A 24,252-nucleotide genomic window follows, 5' to 3' on the forward strand; every position below is an offset into this window, starting at 1 on the left:
TTATGTGATGTCTGACATAATGTGTGGAACTGTTCAATGCCTCAAACAGCAACTCAGTGGGCCAGACGGAAAAGGCCAAAATAAGTCATTATTCACGTGTGTGTTAAAACAGCTGCTACGGGCAAAAGCTAATTGGCAATATCACGGGACCCATGGCTTCCTTTAAGATAGGTACATGGAATGTGAGGGGCATGCATACACCATCGCGCAGATATCAAATATATTCATACCTTAAACGGCATCATATACAAATAGCACTGTTACAGGAGACTCACATGGCTGAGGTAGAGACGCCACGATTACACCGCCGCTGGCTGGGTCAATTGTTTGCTACGGGGTTTTCTGCTTTTGCACGAGGTACACTAATATGGATAAGATCGGGGGTTCCGTTTCAAGTTGCGCAGTCACTAATAGACCCGGAGGGGAGATATGTGATACTTAAGGGCACGCTGGATGGCCGAGACATAATCCTCGCATCACTATATGCTCCAAACACAGAACAAGCGGCATTCCTTGATAGGATAACACATCTTCTGGCACAGTGGCCTGATACTCCAATGTTACTGGGGGGTGACTACAATGGTGTACTCGACGTCTCACTAGACCGCTCATTTCCGCCCCTACCGGGCACAAGCATACATCATGCAATGAAAGCAATCAATAATTGGGCGACACAGTGGCGTCTGACGGACGCCTGGAGACACCGCCACCCCCGGACAGGATATACTCCTATTACTCAGGGGCACATGACTTGCATGTGTGGTTGGATCGGTACATGCTCTCAGACACATTACTCCCTAACGTCTCAGCAGTTTATTATTTAGGCAGGACACACTCAGATCATAACCCGCATATACTGGAGATGCTATGGGGCCACCCTCACACGCCAGTCCCTACCTGGCGACTGCAGCCAGAATTGCTATTAGATGTGCCTTTTCGAAACCTATTAGCGCCCAACATCACGCGCTATTTTGAGGACAATACTGGCACGGCCACAACTCCTCGGGTAGAGTGGGATGCATTTCAAGTAGTTAGAAGGGGGGGATTGTCTTGGGGCACAGGCAGGCATGCGGAAACAACTGGAGGCAGATCTGACACGCCTAGAAGCTGCATTGCTCCAGGAGGAGGGTGCAGCGTTGGAAGGCAATGCCGAGCCTTCGAGAGGAACACTCGGGCTTGCTCGAGCGACTCCGTAATCTAAATTATGCAGCACACTCTGCGCGCACGCATCACATGGGAGATAAACCTGGCAGGCTGCTAGCGTGGCTGATACGACAAGAAGTGGCCGCCGTGCCCGTGACGGCAATATTGACGGAGCAGGGGACCGCCGTGCCCGTGACGGCAATATTGACGGAGCAGGGAGTAGAGGTACACACCCAGAAAGACATACACCGTGCCTTTGTGGTGCACTACACTACGGTATACAGATCTCACTCGAGGGCTATGGACGACGAAATACGAGATTTTCTGTCCGCCGTCACACTGCCGCAGTTAACAGACCATCAACGTGAGGAACTGGGCGCCCCTATGCTGTCGGAGGAGATCAGAGATAGCATTTATGCACTCTCCAATGGCAAAACGCCGGGCCCTGACGGGCTACCGGCTGAATATTATAAGGCATACTCTGATGTGTTGATACCAGAATTGCTGCGAGTATATGAGGCGGCTCTGGAACGCGCAACCCTCACACCCACGCAGAATGAGGCCACATTGGTCTCATTATTGAAACCTGGCAGAAACCCTGAAAATGTGGGCTCTTATCGACCGCTAGCGCTGTTAAACAGAGATTATAAAATCCTCGCCTCTACCCTTGCCAGGCGCATAGCTTCGTTTGTGCCGACTCTGGTGCACACAGATCAGAATGGTTTTGTCCCTAACAGAAGCACCTCCTTTAATATCCGCAGGCTGTTTAAACTGCAGAGATATGCAGTGGAGACCTGGCCTAGGTCTGGCTGCCTGGTATTGGACCTGGAAAAGGCCTTTGACTCACTGGAATGGCCGTATTTAGCGGCAGTCCTACGCAAATACGAGTTGGGTGATGATTATTTACGACTGGTGCAACTGCTGTATCAGCGCCCAACGGTAAGGGTCCGTACGGGCAAGCTCCTGTTGGACAAAATAAAAGTGAAGCGGGGCACCAGGCAGGGGTGCCCCTCGTCACCGCTGCTCTTTTCTTTGGCCATGGAGCCATTAGCAGTTCTCATCCGGGAGGGAGGCGCGGATTGGGGCATCCCTTTGAGCGACGGTACGCATGCAGTATCACTATATGCAGATGACTTGTTATTATACTTAAGGGACTTGCACGCTATACCACCGGCAATCTCAACATTGTTCCGTAGGGTGAACTGGGCCAAGTCTGGTGCCTATTCTTTCAGCGAGAATGCGACCGAGGCACGGATAACACTTAATGAGACTGCGCTAAACTGGTATCCGACTACGTTCAGATACCTCGGAATTTATATATATAGGTCCCCAGGAGATGTACTGGAGGGCAATCTGGTCCGAGCCATTTCTTCTATAAAGGCGCAGATACAATTCTGGAAAACACTGCCACTAAACGTGATGAGCCGAGTCACCTTAACTAAAATGATAGTTCTGCCCTGGCTCTTGTATTATTTCGCGAACCTTCCGGTATACGTTCCAGTGCGATTCTTTAGAGACCTGGAGGGGTTGATCCGAGGTTTAATCTGGAATGCGGGGCGCCCCCGCATCGCATTGCAGAAACTATATGCACCCTCGGAAAGAGGCGGACTGGCAGTGCCAAACCTGGAGCTCTACTATATAGCCGCGCAACTACAGTGGGTTACGAAATGGCTGAGTGGGAAAAACCTAGCAGCGACGGAGACGGCAGCCTGGACACAGAATCAGATCTGCGGACTGTTTCACCCATTATCAAAAGCTCCCCGGCCAACACAGATACATATCGAACTGGCGCATAGGTGCTATAAGAGAAGCCTTCAATTAACGAAAAATACACTCCCCTACGCACCGACACTACCGCTTATAGGGACACCTAGTGGAAGAGATACTATAACTGACACTGCATTGGCACCCTGGGCTGAGGCGGGAGTGGAGACGCTTGGAGATCTATACACAGATGGCAAATTGTTGACCTTCGAAGCGCTAACGGCAGAAACTGATTTACCACGGGGCCAATTCCTTACATATGCAACTATTACACGGACGCTCATTTTAGCATAGGGGGACATAACAAACGAACCACCGGCACATCAATTATTACAGTATCTACATGTGATGGGTGCGGGGTCGCACATAATACACTGGTTAGTGCAGGCCCTTCTAAGTCACACGCTGCAACCGCTACAGAGGCTTCGCGCTCACTGGACCGATGATAGAGGCCGTCCTTGGACAGATAAAGACTGGGACCGAATATTAGCTAGTGCCACTCATGTGCCACGTAATTCAAGATTTAAATTAATACAAACATACATACTACACAGGGCGTATCTTTCCCCAGACAAAATTAACAAATATTTTAATATCGACACCTCTGCATGCCCAAGATGTAGTCTTTTAGGCGCTAACCTGCTCCACATGCTCTGGGCTTGCCCTCAGCTCCACACTTACTGGAGTGCGGCATCGGCAACGTTAACAAACTGCACTAACATGGATGTGCCTGCAAATTGGGAAGTCTGTATCCTGGGGTTTTATAAAAGAAATAAGATACATAAAACGAGCTTCCGCTTTCGAGATTTAGGCCTCATAACGGCGAAGCGACTCATAACCAAAAGGTGGAAACACAAAGACCCGCCAGAGGTATCGCACTGGAAAAAATCCCTAGAGGTGTGGGCGCAGGCTGAAAGCACTACCCTACACAGGGAAGAAACGGCAGGGTTGAGGAAACATCCTATTGCGCAAGCCTGGGACGCTATGCTCAAAACGCTTGTGCAGAGTGACGCCCCACCGCAGACAACACCTGCAGCACAGGCAGAGGTCTAGCGCCTAGGCCGTTGCCAGAGAGTAGATGATATGCCGCGCCTATCTCCTTTCCCAATTATAGTGGTTGAATCAGATAAGGAACCCGCATTCCATTCCCAGCAGATGTTGCATGGAAGCAGAAACACCTCGGTGACCACACGACAGTATGAGTAATGGAAGTGGCAACCCACACACGATAACGAAACATTATTCCAGACATGGCAATAGCTAAAACGACACATCACATATAGTATTGGGTACATGTTCTCCCCACACATGGACATCTTTTGTTTGTTTAGGTTTATTATTGGTTAACACAAGAATTAGGTTGAAATGTTCTATGCACAAAGGACCAAAAAAAAAAAAAGGGGGAAGAGATATCTAATGAGTAAAGGCGGCATTTATTCAAACAGAGATCTGTATCTTTTAGGTATGATTTAGGGTAACACTACAGAGTTGGGCTCTACAGCGCCCACCATTTTTGTATAAGTGTTGAGTATTCTGTTAAATACATTGGACAACACTTGTTTTTGTTACATTATAGATTGTTGCGTAGGTACACTGAACACATTAATCCTGGTGATAGCTCAGAGATGACAGGATGTATGGACCGTTAGTGCTCAAGATAATCGACATATGGACAGGTATCCATGCACTGCAGAAACCAGTGATATCAACATCACGAGAAAGACATACGCTGCTTTCACTGTGCAATGTCATACAACGAAAGTTGTAAAAATGTAAGTGATGCCTGTTGATGTTTAATGATAACTGTATCGGCTGAGACTGGGAAAAAATAAAAAATATTAATAAAGATATTCAAACAAAAAAAAATGAGACTCATCCGGACATGAAATTCACTCACTATCCTTGTTGGAGAAGGGTATGCTGACTGGCTCCCGGTGCAGGGGTGGCAGGGTCGCAGACAACCTTTCCTGGTGGTGCTGGAGGTAACTCTAATGGTCCCCACACCTGGGGATACACTCAGGACATTTCTGGCTTATGCCAGTGCTCTGGAAGGTTTTCAAACTGGTTTGTTCCTGAGTTTCTGGTTGGGGTTCCTGCTGGGAGGGTACTCCGGTCATTTTATGGGGCCTTTACACTTCAGGTTCCTCCACGTGACTTGCTCTCCCCCCACACATATAGGCCCAGCATCAAGAGGAGAGCCTGGCCCATTAGCACTTTATAGCCAACCCTCACCTCCTCACACGAAAAGTTGAAGATAATCACCCTAAAAGTGAAGAGACTTAGTAGCACAGTCAAACGCAAGGCTATAATGTCTTATCTAGAACAGGCCAAAGCGGACATCTGCCACCTACAGGAAACACATTTGACACCTGGGGACTGGCACAGACTAAAATCTCAAGCTTTCCTGTGACAATATTGTTCCTCTGCTGCCACCAAGAAAGTAGGCATTGCCATCCTGGTTTCTAGCTTCTTCCGGGGCACAGTGGGGGGTAAGCTTGTAGATATAAAAGGTTGACCTAGCATACCAGGTGCACATGGGGGATCTAACCTTCACACTGGCCTTTTTAAACACCCCTAATGACAGCCAGGAAAGCTTTCTAAAACACTTCATAGCGGAGATAATGGATCTCTTGATCGAAAGGTTATTTATTGGAGGGGGGTGGAAGGGAGAAGACCGTAACCTAGTTTTCAGTAATGAATTGGACAGATGTGCGCAGCGGTACAGTCACGCTGGGGCACCTTTTCTCGAGGGAGCGCACTGGCTGCAGGAGATTGGTTTGCACAACTTCTGGAGGGATAAACACCCACACATGAAAGACTTAACCTTTTGTTCACATGCACATAAAACATACACTCATCTTGACTGCTTCTTGGGCACCAGTAGCGTCCAACCCCTTGTAGAGTAAGTTGAGATTGAGCCAAAGTCCCTTTCCGATTACGCTGCAGGGGCTCCTACCCTTTGTGTAGCCTCGTCACGGCGGATCTCCCACCCTTGGCACCTGTGGGAAAGCTAGCTTCAGAGCCCAGAAATGGTTCACTGCATTACACAAGCCATTGTTGACTTTTTAGCTATTGACACAGCTGATACCTCTATTGCCACTTTTTGGGAGACACTAAAAGTACTAGTTATCCGTGGGGAACTAATTGCCATCTTCCCAGCTGACAAACTTCACAGGGACACATGGGAGGGCTCCCAGAGGAAAGTGAAAGAGCTGGAGCTCGTTCATAAATGCACCGGGGCTACCAGTGTCTGCCAACAGTTGGACTCCGCAAGGGTGAAACTGAGCAGCCTAGACTTGGACAGGGCTGAATATGAAGTACTCCGACTGCGGCACTCTTATGTTGGGAGGGATATATGTGGCCGGTTACTGGCCAACAAGCTCCGGGTGAAGCTGCAGGCTGTGAAAGTGAAGACCATGCTTACCCAGGACAGTGGCAAAATCAAGGGAGATGGGCCTATTGCAGCAGTTTTCCGAGACTATTAAAAGGCGCTTTACACAGCGCAAGACCTATACCCTGACGGTCCACATAAGTACCTCCACGGCATGCATACACCTCGATTAAGGCCTCAACTGGTCGATTCTCTGGACCAACCTATTCGCATAGCGGAAATTATTTCAGCCATTATTAAACAAAAACTTCTAAAATCACCAGGCTCTGATGGCTTTCCTGCCCTCTTTTATAAAACATTCTATCAGGTACTTGCCCCTGCCCTCACCAGGCTTTTTCATTCCCTATCTGATTACAGGGCCATACCACCTTCCATGCTTGAGGCCTCTATCGTTGTCCTTCCTAAACCTGGAAAAGAGAAGAGGCAATGCGATTCTTACCACCCCACATGACTGCTCAATGTGGATGTTAAACTGTTCACCAGCATCCTAGCAGTGCGGCTTGGACCTTCCATGACAGGGCTGATAGATACAGATCAGGCTGGCTTCGTCCGACATCGCCAGTGCACTGATAACACCAAACAAATTCTTCACCTTGTCAACAAGGCTAAACGCTCACAGAGACACATTTTCTTGCCAATTATCCAGAAAAAGCATTTGATAGGGTGCATTGGCCCTACCAAGAGGCAACACTTTGCCATTTCGGCATTGGGAAGAGATTCCGACCCTGGTTTCTTTCTAATTATGGGATGCCATGAGCAACAGTACGAGTCAATGGCCAGGCCTCAGCCCCCTTCCCCATTAGCAGGGGGACGTGGCAAGGGTATCCGCTGACCCCCCACCTATAGCCTCTTTACATGGAGCCAATGGCCCAGAGGGTTCACGATAATCTGAGCATCACAGGTGTGCATTTTGGAATAGAAACATATCATCAGCCTTCATACTGGTGACGTAATAGTTGCGAACGATGATCTGTTACAGGCTTTGCCGGCCTTTCTGGCGGAATTGGAGAGCTTTGGAGAGGCTGAAGGCTTTCGGGTCAATCTCCAGATGTCATAGGCATCAACCTCTCGGCGATGCCTGCTACGCCTACGCAACTGACTGCCCAATACCCTCTGCAATTGGTGCCCTCTTCAATTCCCTATTTGGGCATCCAAATAGCCTCCATGGTGAAGGAAACCGCGGCCATCAACTACCAGACCTTGCTTGGGCAGGTACGGGTGGACCTGGCCCAATGGAAACACTACTGACTTTCATGGCTTGGCCGAATGGTGCTGCTGAAGATGACCATACTCTTGAGGGCTCTGTTTCTGTTCCAAGCTCTTCCTCTAGAGCTCATGTTAGGCATGCTCCAATCTCTGCAGGGGGAACTTAACCGCTTTGTTTGGACGGGAGGGAGACCCACAAATGAGTCACAAACCGAGCTACCGCCTGACCTGTGCCGGGGATTCCAAACCTCTTACATTACTTTCAGGCGACACAGCTTCACTTCCTGGTAGAGCCTGAGAAGCATTTGCTCTTCATGGACAGGTCCACAGCAGGCGAACATCTTTGAAAGATCCCCTGTTTGAGATGCCCGCTGAGTGCATGAGGACTTTACTCATCCCCCATCACGGCGGCCACCCTCAGCGTATAGGACTGAGTGGCTACTCGGAAAGCCCCAACATCATTACCATCCCTGTTAACCCCTATCTTGGGTAACACTGACTTTACCCTAAAATGAATCAGAATGTCTTTGCGGCATGGCAAATGGCAGGTTGCCGCTCCTTCTGACACCTCTTTGACGCAGTGGTTGGTTGTCCGTCCCCCTTTTCTTTTTTGTTGTATTTGTCCAATACTCCGATTGGGATTTTCTACTTACAGTTGTGTTGAATTCTCTTGTTTTGTGATATTGAAATGCAATAAAACAGGTTTGAACCATAAAATAAATGAAGCCACATCTCAATGTAATCAAGTTGGGCGCATGTGATGGTGGCAACACTACCTAAAACACAACTTTAATATTTTGCTTCTATAGAACAATACAAGAGGTTCCTCTTTATGAATCACACTGCCTACTGTAATAATCAAATTCTCTAACATTCTCATCCTGCAAAATTAGCATATCTTTTAAAGAAGGCTGCTCTCAATGCAAATAATCAATTTAACATCTAACTAATCTTCCAGCTTTCTACCCAGGCCAAGCGGACTGAAATAATGGTGGCCAACCCTATCCTTGCCTGTTTAGAACAGTCTGATGCATAGGGCTATCTTCAAGCCGGATTTCATCTGACTGTTTTGGTGATGGGCCTTATTGAGTATAGACATCAGAAATGATAGACCCTTCGTTCTCTTCAATCTCTCTGTTGTCTTCAAAACACTCATTTCAATTGATTCCGATTTCCAGACCAAGCTTGAAATTTAAGATTGACTGGGATGTTTAATTGTTCAACTAATTAGTGGTGGCATCCTTCTGCTTTCTTCTTTTAAACTTTTATCCTTTAATTTCGGATTCCTTAGTTTAACCCAACTTTCTCCTGAAAATCAGTGATCATCACTACTATTCTCAGCTGGATCATAGCAGTGCTGACATTTGAGAGTACCTGCTTGGCTGGCTCAAAACGTGACTACTGGGTTTCTTCTTCGACAGATGCAACTGGGGTCTGCTCAATGTCGGGGAGTGGCATAAAAAACAGTCAGTAAGACTCTACATATGCTCAGTGGGCTGGCAGGGGATTGTTCCCTCTTATCTGTGAAGGATAAATACTATTGTTCATCTCCCGAAGATTCCTCTTCTGATCTCTCCCTTTTCTCAAACTTTCAGCAGACCTGCAAATACCTTTAAAACCTAACCTGTGTGTTCTCCTTTGAAATGAACTGTGACATTCCAGCATCACTCTCTGCTTTTTCACACTGCCCAAACCAGGAAAACCTACAGGGTACAAATCTCCTTTACAAACATCTCAACTTCATTTGTAAATCAGGCCTCTTCCATCTCTACTCTCAGGATCTGAAGCAACATCTCAGTATCCATAAGGACTGATCCAATGTTGCTTTAATTTAGGAAACATTTGAAGGCTAACCTCTTTAAAGTGTTGCATCACAATGCATTAAAAGTCCACAAACCAACTGCCTCACCCAATGCCTGTTGACATTATACTTGTCTTTGCTAGCATTTGGCCACAATTGTGCTACAGAACTAAAATATGCATGTACACATGCATACATCTGACCGAATTGATTCGATCCCAGATTGTAGGCTCAATTGCCTCAACATATTCATAACTGACCAACAGTGAATTACAACAACTATGCCTTGATATTTATAAACCTCTGACAAGGTTATTTCACTGCTTGCTAGTCAATTTGTTCCCATTGTATTTCAGCAGCAAGAATGCATAGTTAATTATGTTGTATGGGAGCATAAACAAAATCACTGCTTCACTGGGTTCAGAATGGAATTTTGTATTCTTACAATGCACCTGCTCAAGTAACTTGCAACCCACATAAAGGGGCATGCACGGAAATAGCACCACATAAAGAAATCTAGCTCTACAGATAGACATCCTGATAAAAATATGATACAAAACATAAGGGAGAACCCTCAACTCACAGGTCAATTTTCATGTGTTTCTATACTATCACTAAGAGATGTGCCACCAAGCATACCACTAATACTGTTCACATTTGTATAGCTCACAATACCCACAGGGGCATATTAGTGTTTTAAATCATGTGAGATGGAAGCTCATTGAAAAGGAAAGCCTCTAATGAAGGAGAGATTACACAGTAGTCTGGACTGAGAACGGTTCCCCATCAGACATAAGCCTGGTCCATGGAACTGGTAGGAATGCTATGTCCTGCTTCTTAACATGGGCGCTGGTATGAGGAGAGATGTAGAAAGCGGATGGTAACAGGACTATAGTGCCAACATCTGAACGTCAGGTAAGTCTTTCTTAGCAGGTCACTGTCCTTGAGGTGGAGCCAGCCCATTTTATTGGCTAGACTGTTGAGATCTATTGGCCAAAGGACAGCTGCTTGAAGTGAACTTTCTCCTTTAACTAATCTGTAAAAAGGTTCTCCAATTCAGATTGGACATGCGAGTAACATTTTTTTTAAACAAAAATCACTAACACTACTAGCCTCCAATTTAGCCTTAAAGATCAGCCAATTTTTAAACTTTAAAAAAGGGGACAGTGAGGGCCCGTTGGATAGTGGGTAAGACTAAAACCATCTGTTGAATGTTATTCTTCTCAAGAACTCGTAAAATCAGAATGCTTACCTCCTATAATAAAGCTGGGGGATGCAACTGCAGGGAGTGAGTCCATTGGAGGAGTACTTCGGAGATCCTACATTCACAAATCCTCTTGCTGTTATAAACAAGATAATGGTGCTCTTGGCGGGGAGTCTGAGCTATAATGGTGAGCTGTGGGGACCTTCTCAAGGTTATTCTTTTGTAATTCACTACCTTTTTTGCAAATTGCAAGTCAGATGGCATGCAGTTTATTTATCAGCCTCCAATTCCTGGTCTAGCAGACCTCTCGAATTGCTAGATTTATCAAGACCTCAACATTGCCCATGACTCCTGATAATCATTACCTACCAATATTCGGATGTTGGAAGTAACTCACATGATTTCCGTTGGGATACTAGTGCAATTATCACTAGTAGCAACCAAATAAAATTTTCTTAAAATAAATAATGATCTGGTAACCACAGTTAGCTACAAATAAAAACAGCTCTAAAAAATAATGCTGCTCAATTACAGAAAACATCTTGTGAGAGCAGAAAACAAGGAATTAACCATAAGAGGAATCAGCATGGGCTTAACGTCTTTATGTCTTCAATGGGAAGCTAGTGTCATCAAGATAAAGACAATCATCTGATATTTCTCACTGATCACAGAAGAATTACTCATGGCTCCGAATCTGCTGAGGATTTCATGCAGAAGAAACAAGGAGAACCAAAATTCAGAGAAGGAATTAAACATTTTGAATGGTTTTCTAATGTATGGCATACTTCAACTTAATCACAGCAGACCACTTGAAAGGCCTCCACTTTTGTAGCAGTTAAGGAACTAGAGGCACATACAAATGATCAAGCAGTTAAAGGAGACTGCTCAATTCACAAGCACCTATAATTAACTAAATAGAAATTAACTAACAGTGTGTCCATAGGGTCTGAAGCACAAGACTCTGAAACACCCCTAGTCCGCCTCTCAGAACACATCTTAGAGCTACTATAATGGTTACATTGCCCCAATAGGGCAAGTTACTTACCTTCAGTAACGCCTTATCTGGTAGAGACATGATATAGCCGCAGATCCCTTACCTTTGAATTTCCCAGAATTCAAACTGGACCCAGAAGATTTTTCTTCAAGCAATTCCCTTGCTCACTGGTAGGTCTGAGCCATAGTGACGTCTGCGTCACCTATATAGGCACCACTTTGGCGCACTGACGTCAGTTACTTTTCATGACTTTCCACACCAGCATCGTGGAGCCATGAAATGCACGGACGTTGGTGTGTTTAAACAACTAGGGCCATGAAAGGGATCAGTCCTGACCTCAGAAACCTGTCTGCAGGTGTCTCAGTAAGGAATCTGAGGCTAGATCAGGTCTGTACCAGATAAGGCTTTATCGAAGGTAAGTAACTTGTCCATCTGATAGAGAAATCCTTACCTTTGAATAGATACCGAAGCAATGCCATCCACGGAGAAGGGACTGCGGACAAGTTTAGAGCAGAAAGTTCTGCAAGACAGAAGAGCCAAAGAGGCCTTCCCTGCGGACTTGAACGTTGCGGCAGTAATGCTTGGTAAACGAGTGCAGAGATGCCCACATTGCTGCCTGACAAATGTCAAGGACTGGGACTCCACGTTACAGCACCTTGGTAGCAGCCAAGAATCAGCTCAAGCCTTCAGGAGGCTGTTTCTTTGCCAGAGCGTAGCAAATATTGATGCACAGGACAACCCATTGAGAGATAGTCCTCTTCGGCACCACAAGATCTTTCTTTGTCCCAATGTAACCCACGAAGAGTTGGTCGTCAACTTGGAATTCTTTAGTGTGGTCAAGGTAGAATGACAACACTTTGGGTCCAGGTGGTTGAGTAGCTCCTCTTCCTTACAGGGATGCGGTGAAGCACAGAAAGTGCGCAAGGTAACAGATTGCCCCATATGAAATGGTGTTACTACTTTCGGAAGGAAAGAGGCCCTAGTGCAAAGCACCAATTTGTCAGGGAATATTGTCAGGTAATGAGGATTGAATGACAAAGCCTGCAAATCGCACACACTCCTGGTGGATGTGATTGCAATTAAAAAGGCCGTTTTGATGGTAAGCAGCCAAGGGGAGGAATTGTACAGAGGTTCAAAAGGAGCATACATTAGAAAGGTGAGAACCAAATTAAAGGTCCCACTGAGGCATAATGAAAGGGGAAGGTGGAAACATATGTACAAGTCCCTTGAGGAACCTATTTACAATGGAAGCTTTAAATACCGAGAGTTGGACGGATGTCAGTGCGTTGAAGTGGGGCCTATATAGGCGATGCAGACGTCACTACGGTGCAGACCTTACTGACGACATCACATGGTGCCGAACCATGCACTCTACTGGCGTGCAGGGGTATATCTCGAAGAAAAATCTTCCAGATACAGTCTGACGCCTGTGAAATTCAATGGTAAGGAATCTGCAGCTAGATATCTCCATCAAATGTATCAAATAAAATAATGTCCTTGATATTTGCCAATGATCACTAATTTGTTCCTTATTCACTATCATGAACATTTTTGACAAACTTAAAAGGATATCAAATGAGACTGAATTGCACAACCAACCAAATATGTTAAAGCACTTTTTTGTGAAGCCCATGTAAGTGTGCTAGATGAATAACTAAAGCAAACAAAGCCTTACTACCAGGTTCATAGCTCATCTGAAAAGAAGAATACATCTCAAACTTAGTTCTGCAGATGAACTATACACACAAACACAAGCAAAGGAGCTGCAAGAAATTCAAAATAAATCAAATGATAAGGTGGCGTAATAATGGCACCAAAGCGGGGTAGAGCGCAGTTGGTGCACATTTCAGCTAAGAAATACATTTAATATAAAATGGAAAAAATGCACAGAAAATAATAAAAACCCCAGCCAGGCATTTTGATTTCAAAACAGATGATGGTAATTAAATAACTAAAAAAGATAAAGGGGAAACAAAGGAGCAAAACTTCAGTAGAATTTCCCAGTCGCAAATTCTTTAAGGACCTGTTTAATTGGATTTATGGAAAAAGTTAGCTTTAAAAAGTATCGCATTTCTTAATTTGCATAAACGAATACATTATTGAATACATTTAAAACCAAGAAAAGCATATGTTTAGTTGCAAGAGAAAGTTCCATTCTTTTAACTGATGGGATGAGTTAAGACCCCGTTATTAACTCTTCAACAACATATAATTTTAGGAAATTGGTTTCTGTATGATATTTGCAGGAATAATCCCACAGTATCAATATCCAAATGTTTGATGTAAGCATACAATTCCATATTTAAAGTCTTTCTATATATTCTGTTTATTCAGAAGACTAGTTTGCTTCTGATTGGGCAGATATTAACCAAGAGGACAAACATGAAGCTAAATATTTCAGTTAAGGCGTATTGCTTTGTAGTTAGACTATTGTTAAAATGGTGACCAGTACAAATTACAGTAAAAACCAGTTAACAAATGTAAGAAATGAATGTACAATTTGCTGCTAAAGTAAACCATTTCCTACGGACAGCTGTTGCAGCAAGAATAAAGAAGCCAAGAATCTTGAAATTGTATGCAGGGTTATACTTTAGGCTAACACTTGGGGTCTCCAAATAGGATTCAATTTTGTCCATGTGGGTGAATTTGTGGTTGGCATTACCTATGTGACAATTGTTGTGATTCACCTGGTCATTTAGGGTGCAGCATTTCATCTAGTAGAAGCACAGTTTTAGCAAATGGTAGCGAATAAATCTAAAGATAAACTGTATGCGTTGCTGCCCCAAGTTTGAATTTATGCAGTAGACTCTAGACTACACTTCTAAAATGTAATGGCAGATTGCCTCCTGTGCATGGAATAAAGAAAGCTACCCCATCATAACATACAGGCTTTCGCCCCTGATCATTACAAAGAATATAAAGGAGATTAAGTAATATTTGGCACTTGTTTCCACACTTCACTTTTTTGACACAGGGAAAAGAAAAACGTACTTAACACCCCCTTCAGTAGACCTCACCATCAACGAATCATAGGGGAGAATCAAATAAAACAAACGGGCTGAATGTGTTATGAAAGAGAAAGGGAGAGGATTGGAGAAAAGAGAAGAACTAGGATACATATTTTTGTTTCAGCAGGGTGTGGGTGGACGGAATGGGAGGTCATTCAAGCCTGGATGGTTTACAGGTAGTTACAGTGCACTATGATGGTAACAGTGGAAAACAAAGATGGAAGCAAAGATCTGGATGGTGTACTAGAAGAAGAATCAATATAGACCAATATCAATATGAGAAAAGGTGAGTACTTTGGGCAGAACTTTGAGGAACAACATGCTAAACAGCAGGAGAGTTTGATGACTGGACATCCAAAGAAAAGGTGCAGCAGGAGTGAGAGGAATAGAACAGTTTAGTACCACAACCCACTTTTTAGAACGACAAACATTCGTGAGCCACCTACCTATTAGGAGGGGCTATTTTGCAATGTAACTAAAGCATTGTGTGGTAGCACACTGTCATTTATAGAAGCACATTTTCCATTGAAAAGGCCACTAACTTTGCACAGGCATACAGTTTTACTGATAAAACTATATAGCACACAAATGATTATGTGTGGAAATTGGATTTCTGTGAATATGTATCATTTGTGCATCACCAAGTGTCTTCATTTGTTTTGATCTTACTCAAATCTCTGTTCCAGCACAATTAAGTACAAAAAATGCACTTCATTTTTGCTTTCCTAACAGCTGAACGTATTTCTAGGTATCTACATTTTGGTGTGTGTTGGGGGAAAAAAAGACTTTGCTACATCCTTTCCTTTCACACATCCTGTATGCCAGCAAGATTGTCAGATAGTTCACTTTAAAAACTCATCTCTGGTGTCATAGAAAGAAAATTAAAAAATTCTGCAGTTTAAAAAACATAAGCAGCACTTTGTCAGTAGGCAAAGCCTAACATTTGACTTCTGCCTTTGAAGCATAGCGAATGTGACAAAATAAACATAGAATTTAAAGGCATCTTTATTTATTGCTTGGATTTTCCAGACCCTCCCAAAAATAGGCTTGCGACCCACAGTTTGGGAAATGCTGGATTAGAACCATTGACGTAAAAAACAGTGATACTAAAGAGACAGTCACACGATGGAACAGAAAATAGAGTGTTTCAATGGTGCATTGAGAGTCTATCCAGGCACTGGTGCACTTAACAAGTGTATTCATTCAGCCACTCCATGAATTACATTGAAAGTGGCTGGAATTAGATCAGATGACCCAGAGTGATTGACAAAAGTTAAGGCATTTACAGAGACGAAAGTAGATTAGAGTGAGGAAAGAGAAAGATGGACTGGCAACCAGTAATAAGGAAATATAGGCCAGATATTCGAGGAAAATTAAATATCCCAGACAGGTTCATATAATTCCAATGATAAACATCTTCTCGAACTTTTAGTCCACCCCGGGATCCATTATATCAACCACATTAATATCTAATTGAAGCAAATGGAAGTGTTAATATCAGACCTGCAATTATTACTAGTAAAAACATAAACAAACTTAACCCCTTTCTCTCCAAAACCAATACAGCATTTTAGTTATCTTGGATCTTTTCCAAACTTACCCGTAGAAAGAATAATCCCTGCCTTTCTATAGTATGAAACTCCCAATAAAATACAAAATATGCTATCAAAGTATCAAAAGCATTACCTAGGGTCAAATTCTACCACGACATCTCACTAAAGAACCACTTTACCAACCTAACCGTACCTGCATTGTCAAACTAAGACTATTACAGAAAATGTAAAAGCTGACCAATACCTCTTTCCTAAATAACATTTTGCAGTACAGGCTTTTGGCACCATCACACCTGGATCAAAAAACTGCCTTTTCAGAGATGTAGCCAACATAAATTTGGCCCTATAAAAGTGATCTTCTCAAGGGCATCTGGCACTCTGGATCTTAAGCTCATAGCTGGGAAATAAGGCCATATCATGCCTCTACAGTCTACAGAAATCCCTCTTTAATTGCCTCACAAGGCCCTTATCAAATCAAAGTCTGCTGCATCACCTTAAATCATCCTTCTCTCACATACCCATTAAGCAACACCCTCGGCCCCCAGTGTGGTTGACAACCTACTTCTTGCAAAGGATCAACAGCCACTACTAGTAATCTTAAACATTCTAAAGTTGAACACAAACATCGAAAGACGATCATTATTTTGCATATACCAAAAACCTTAGAATTTGCTTCTAGTTGATGTTCCTATAGTTTCCACATCTCATCTACGTTGCAAAAAACTGAAAAGTTGATCAACATTTAGTTCGGGGATCACTGAATTTCCCATTGAACTCAAGCGTTCCTCAGGCTCGGACTTTGGTTTATGGACTGTGTGATTATGCGCTATTTTTTAATACTTGCCAGAGCTGTAAAGCACCTTGTGGCTCTCATGGGTTAGCGTGCACCATGAAAAACATTTTATAACAAAACCTTCTACCAATTTTTGGTGTGTATCTAATCTTGCCCTACTGGGATATCTAGAGGAGGATGGACAACTCTAGCACTTTATAAATGACCAACCTCCTTACCTCCTGTAGAAGAGCGTTTGTGGCAGCCAGAGCGTGACATTATAGAAATGACCTCGTAGATAGTGAATCAAAGATACACAAATGCCCTAAAAGCCTTACAGAATATTAGCTGAAGCAGACCACAAAATTCTAATCGGAAATCCAAAGCTCCTTCTAAAATTGAGGTCTCCATAATGAACAGGCTACATCCTAATCCCTTAACTCAAATAAGTAATGCACTGTTGAATTTTTCTTTTCTAGGAGACTCAATTTTCAAGATCTACATGTCAAAGGGAATCAAAGCAATTACTTTATTCTCTCATTGCAACACCTAGAGGTACTGAAGCAAACACCACGTCTCACTAGAACTAGAATCATTCGCTTTTAGGCATGGTAGTGATCTAAAACTGAAGTAACAACATAAATTCATCTCTGCATGTATGAAATGATCTGCTCCACAGTCAGTAACATCTGAGGGGGTTTGAACATGCTAGGGAAGACTATCTTAGTGATCACCATCTGACCTCACCCCACACACAATGTATGGCATGTAAAACTAGGTTTAATGCACCAAAATCTAATCTGCAAATAATCCTGCATCTTTCCACTGCTGATTACCTGCCTTACTTAAGTTAAAAGACATAACATTGAAAAACTACCTTTATATGTACACTGGTATCAAGTGTGGGATGATTTGGAATGCTGTGGGGACTGCAAGAGAGGGTGGAAGACAACATGCTACAAAAAATTGGAATTGCTACAACATTCCCGGCCTTAGTATCAATAGTGCTCGTCCTCAAAACACACACTTAACTGCTTTACCTTTTTCTGAATTGTGCAGTGCAGGACCAGAAACTGTACACTACGGGAACAGCCATTCATGAGAGATAGCAAAAATAATTAAGGTCCAACTATGACACACATAGATTAATACCATACTAAAACAAAATCCTTGACCCTCACCCAGAGCCCTCATTTCTTCTGTGAACCTCGGCACAGCTTTGAAAATAATAGTGCCATGTCCCACACAATTCTACTAGGCTGTAAATGTCATTCAAGAAACCTTTTCCAAAGATTCTTTACCATCCATCTTGGCTCGTCCATCTGCTTCTCTCTTCTATTCAAATGGGTTCTGCCCTTCAATGATTGGTAAAAACCACATGATTACCAAAGCCTGTCGGTAATTTCACGCCAGCAGTGAGAGGATAGGTGGGAAGTTAGGTTGGGTGAATTATATAATGTATCTTTGCAATGTGCACATCTAAATGTAAATAAATATATTTCTATATTTCCCTTTGATAAAACCTAGTCAGGCCTCCCAAACAAGCATTATGGTCTTTATGCTCTGTAGCGTCTCCTCCTGCTCCGGAACATAAGAATGGGTGCTGTTAGAGACCGTTCTAAGACTGGGGCTGAGATCTAAAGGAGCACATGCGTTTATAAAATTCATTTCATAGAGTAGTTGGACACAATCTTTGAATGCACAGCTGTGAAGTTGAGTTCCTTTCTGCGAGAGGAAAGATGTATGTTTTTAAGCGGCATTTTGCCTCAGAATAAACTTTCATGACAAAGTGTTTGTTGAGTTACTTCAATATTTATCGACACTACACCATGACATATGAACCTTTTCATTTGTCAAAGGTTTATATTACCGGTTTTAAGGGGAAGAAAATGCACAGAAAATAAACTGTTCCGGAATGAGTAATTGGCTTTGAAATGAAGATAAATAATTATATTTCTCTACTTCCATGTCATACTGGACTTGGGATTCTGCACAGCTGTAATTTTACAGCAATGCTGAACTATTTGAAATGTGCTTAATAACTGAACAATACAACCCTGATAAAAGACCCCACCTATGAGGCAATTAAAGACACGCATTGTTTAACAATGATGCAACTGATTTGCGTACTTCTGTCACATATTTAATTTTAAAATAAGCAGCTTTGTGCATTTACATTACTTAAAGGACACACACTGAACATTTAATGAATGGCGATTTGGTAAAACAGATCCAATGGATCACCCTAATTCATTTTGGTATGGTCTTCATATGTCAATATGAAGACAGTTATGGTTCCCCTAAAAAACATCACAATTTCAAGCATGTTTCCATTCTAAACAACGTTGAATGAATCAGTGCAACGTGCCAGGGTTAAAAAGCTTTGATACCGCGTCTTCCATAATCAAAAAAGCCAACCTTACTCCTGATCCTTTTTTTAATGCACCGTATTTATTTAGACTTGTATGAAATGTTACGGGTCACCCAGTTAATGAAACTACAAGAGGAAGCATAGAGTCCAAACCAATAGGTTGAGTGTACATGTGCAATATTCTTCAGTCCAGGCTCCTGATTAGTACCAAGGTCAATTCAAATTGTTCTCTTCCCAGGAGTTTCCTGCATCACTTGAAGATGGGTGCAGGTCCTAATACAGAGTGCTTTTACAAAAATTATGTACATAATGATTAAAAACGATATGAACCAAAAGTGAGAATCATTACAAAATGACATGACAACTGACCAAGAAAATGATTAAATACCGTACATAACCCCAGGTAAGAGTATACATGGATAACTACAGTTTAAAAGTAAGTTATGTTTGAGCCTCAAAAGTGAAAAAACAATGAAACTGGCCAGTTACATTTAGGAACGCACAAAGCACACAACATAGCTCCCGGGGTTGTGTATTGTTCATGGCGGTCAACTATGGATTATGTTATGTGCGTTCCTGAATATAATTTAGTGAAATTAAATTAATCATTGTTCTCTACAATTTACTTGTTTTTCCTCCTCCGGTCAGGTCATGCACCCTAGGCAAAGTTAGACACCGATTTGTTTTTAGCATTTGGATTAGCTTTTTTTTTTTTTTTAATAGTGCTTGAAACTTGCAAGTCAGAAAGAAATACCCAGGAGTCAGGCACAAACTGGCCTTCCGACCAGGTAAATAAATGGCTGAATGGCGAAAACAGCACTTGTTTCTGGATTATGTTGGACTTTCTAGGCCTCTATCTTTGGGTCAGCCATTCTGCTGTTTCAAAAAACGTCATCCGTAATCCAGCCAATCAAATTGTCTTAAAATTTGGAAACGTGATTGATAGGGTCGACTCCAAAGTTTAAATAGCAGAGATATACAAAAGTATTAAATGTTTAAAATCAGCGCAGCACGTTATTTAAATGCGAATACTTCAAGAAGTACTGAGCAAACATACTAAACCACAAAATCACGCTTTCGGGGTGAAGGTTTTTTTTCATTCTAAGTTTGGTGTAAATACGTTCAGCTATTTAGCGGTACATTACATATGGGAGCTAAAAACTGGGAATCATCCAATCTTTCACTTTTTTTCCCACAAATGGGTCTTCCAAAAACGTTTTCATGTGGAAACTTCATAGATTACCACGTTTCGTGCAAATCCAATTCATGGGGGTCAACAGTTACAGGTAAATCAAAAAATGCTTTTTTAATGGCAAGTGCAACTCAACGTAAGTACTCAGTGACTACTGCATTATCTACAGAAACACACATACATCAACCAAGTCCAGGAGCAGAATATACAAAGGAGACGTAATTCTTGTAAGCCTTCTCCCCATAGATTCATCATCTATTACTTATATTTGCATCTTACAGCACATACAACATTTCCTTGCATACACATGGGATTAGCCGGCGCCTCATACTCCTACTTCCTTGTCTCCCCTATAATTCTTTCCCACTCTGCCTTCTCAAATCAATGATGGTCCCCTTCACACCATGCAGAGATAAATGTTCATGAAGACAATAATAATCACCCCTTCAATAAGACCCCGGCCCATTGCAAGTTCCAATCACCCACATCCCTTGAAAAACAGGCACACAGGCCAATCAGCAACTGGAAGTGTTTTCTGTGATCTCTCCAGCTTCCTAGGTAACAATCCAAACCAAGTGAACACAGGTAAAGGCAAATGGATGAATGAATGTTCTAAGATGCTCTAACAGTGGATCTAACTTGTCAGGAGAGCAGGAAAGAGGGTAGTGTGCTTGGAGACAACTGGGGTAGGGAACATGTTGGACATGAGTAAAAAGTCTATCAGAATCTCAAAAGAATCTCACATGGTAAAGAATATACAGTCTCCGTAAGTAATGTATTGCTTATGCAAACAAAGATGGTGCAGTCATTACGTGGAGAATGGGAGGCAGAGATTAAGCAACTGGCATCCTGGACACATTTAGTGAGGCTCAATCGCCTTTCCGAGTACTAGCCTGAAATTTGGTAAACTATCACAACCATATTCCTCTTACAGTGAACCTCTCATCTTAGGGTCTCTGACTCGTGTCATGCCTGTTTGCTACACTTGTATACGATTCATTTTCTACATTTAGTCAGATGGTACATGGTTCTGTCTAAGGCACCACCTTAGACAACAAATTGGCACCAGCATAGGCACTTTGTTGAGGGATTGGGTGCAACCAATTGAAGGCAGTTCACTCGTGACTCCTTCAAATTCTGTTGGTTATGCCAGTTGGCTGGAGATGCAACACTTGTCTGCTGGAAAGGCACTCGGAAGTAGCTGCCAGGTGAAGAATTGCAGATGTCAACATATGCTCTTCAGCTTTTCATCTCACCTCTACAAAGGCAATTTTTCCATTCTCAATTGAAAGTTCACATCTAGTATAAAACTAACACCTACAGGACACACTAATCATGCATTGTTGACTTGCCAAAGATGGCAGGCTTTTTATCTACTTTACAACCTTCGCTACAATATCTGCATCCATTGTTTCTGCCTTGATGTTTGCAATTCCTCAACATCCGCGAGGAAAAATGTTGTTAAGTTGAACTCATCCATGGAGCATGACACTTTCATCTCCATCACCACAACAAACAGGATTGAACTACTGGATTCTGAGAATGGGAGATGGAAAGTGCCAAAAAGGGCAAAAGCTTCACAGATTATATTCGTGGAGGAGTCTCGCATTCTCCTAAGCGAGACACTTTGTGCCCCTTTAGAATGGGACAGTTGACGCGTCATGATTTTTCACGACTGTTGTTGAAGTCTTGCATTTCTTAGCGCTCCAAAGCTGTGTACCAACTCTGTACTAATGGAAACCAGCCAAGTCTTGCACTGCCATTTGGCCCAGTTATTGACAACTTGCAATCATTGCACTCACCTTTGAGGCGACATACAGTACCAGCAGGATAAATGGTAAGAATGAATTATAATTTGCCCACACAAATTGCGCGTACTTTAGAAAGTTCACCCCAACTCACCCAACAATGAAGCGGAAAATTATGCCTCCTAAAAGATTCTACCCCAACCGATCAGAAAAGCTGTACCATATTGATACAAAAAATAAAGCATTTGAGGAGGGGGCAGGGGAAAGTAGCCAATCATGAAGACACTGGGGAAAAAAACACAATCCGATAAAAAGTCTGTTAAAAAATAAAGAAACAAAAAAAAAATTAGGTTCAGACATTTGCCCCGTAGATTTGAAAAAATAAAACAGCAAGAAAAGCACTGTTATTGCAAGTCGTGGCGTCGTTTGAACAATCTGCATGAATTATTCCCTAAAAAGTGTTAAAGTAGGTTCTGTGTGTCATGGAAATTTTGAGGGTGATTCATGCAGTGCGGCCAGAGGAACTGGGGCGCAAAATAAGGGTGTGTTTGTAATGTTAATCCCCATGGGAAAGCATTGTCGAACCTACAGCCCGAATCGCTGGACGGAATTGCACCATATTTGGCAGAAAGGTAGATGATGTTACGCAGATTGTGCTTGTTATTTGGTGCAAATTTGTTCAATAGGTTTTGTGAAATTAAAACTGAACAATATACTGATATCTGTGGTCGCAGATATTTTGCTGTGGTTTCGCGGTGAAATCGCGACATGTCCGAGTTAAATCGCGAAAGCACATGCCAGCAGAGATGCTCTGATTGGCTGGACGCAACCTGAACAGTAAGCTGTGATGGTTTTGCGGTGATCACGGTGAAATCGTGACATGTTCAAGGTAAACTGTGAAAGTGCGCCAGGGGAAATGCTGTGATTGGCTGGACGAAACCTGAAAAGAAAGTTGCGGTCGCCATTTTATAGATCGGGAACGGTTCCCGGGGCTGAGAATTTCAGTGAAAGCTAAGATCAGGGTGGATATACTCTGACCCTATGTTTGAGAAATGGTAGTGTTAGTGACACAAGTTATGACCAAAATTGATTTTTCTGATTCCCCAGCAATATTTGCGATGACGACGCAAACACCAATGTGACCCCCCCCATGTACCATCACTGGGACTTCGAGAACATTGGTGAAATTATAGAAAATATATATACCTATCTATATCTCTATATCTCTATATCTATATATCTATCTATCTATATCTATATCTATATATCTATATATCTATATATATTTGTACACACTTGCCGGTCACTGTCACAGACTCATGTACGCACTCACAAACTCACTCAGACACTTATACACCCATTCACATACCCACTGAGATACTCATGTACCCACTCACATACCCATTCATGTACTCATGCACCCACTTACAGACTCACTCAGAGTGATGCATACATGTACAGACCCACTCAGACTCACGCACCTACTGAAAGACCCACTCAAACTTATGCGCACAGTCTCATACCCACTTAGTGACTCTTACGCCCTCTCCCAGACCCACCTGGGCACTCATGCTCTCACTCACAGACCCACTCAGATACCCATGCATCCACTTACAGACTCAATCGGAGGCACACACCCACTTACAGACCCACTCATGTATGTACTCACAGACCCACTGAGACTCTCAAACACCTACTGACAGACCCCACTGAGTCACTTGTACACCCATTCATAGATCCACTCAAACTCGCGACCCGGCAATGCACTGCTTATGATCTCACATCATTCACGACATGGTCAGTGACATCACTGAAGACATCTCAAAGGATATCACTGATGACATAATCCACAGAATCTGACGCACCCGCTCACACCCCCATATAACCTTTCATACACCCACTCCAACTTTCACACTATCATTCTCAAACTCATTCACAAACTCATACCAGTATTTACACAGCTACTCACTGATTCATAGATCAACACACGGGAAACTACTGTTACAATGCATGCATTACAACGCATGCTTTTAGCCCGCATGCCATTACAACGAAAATGGCTTGCTGTAGGGGGTATAAGGTGTTAGATTTAACTCCACCACCTT

General features: G+C 42.9%; 1 protein-coding gene across 1 annotated transcript in view; it reads right to left on the reverse strand.

The window, feature by feature from the left end:
- UVRAG (UV radiation resistance associated) overlaps window positions 1-24,252 on the reverse strand; it is a 336,707-nt gene that overhangs the window by 116,523 nt on the left and 195,932 nt on the right. The gene's annotated exons all lie outside the window — the stretch shown is intronic.

Source organism: Triturus cristatus, chromosome 8 (genome assembly GCF_964204655.1).
Source record: "Triturus cristatus chromosome 8, aTriCri1.1, whole genome shotgun sequence".
NCBI lineage: Eukaryota > Metazoa > Chordata > Amphibia > Caudata > Salamandridae > Triturus > Triturus cristatus.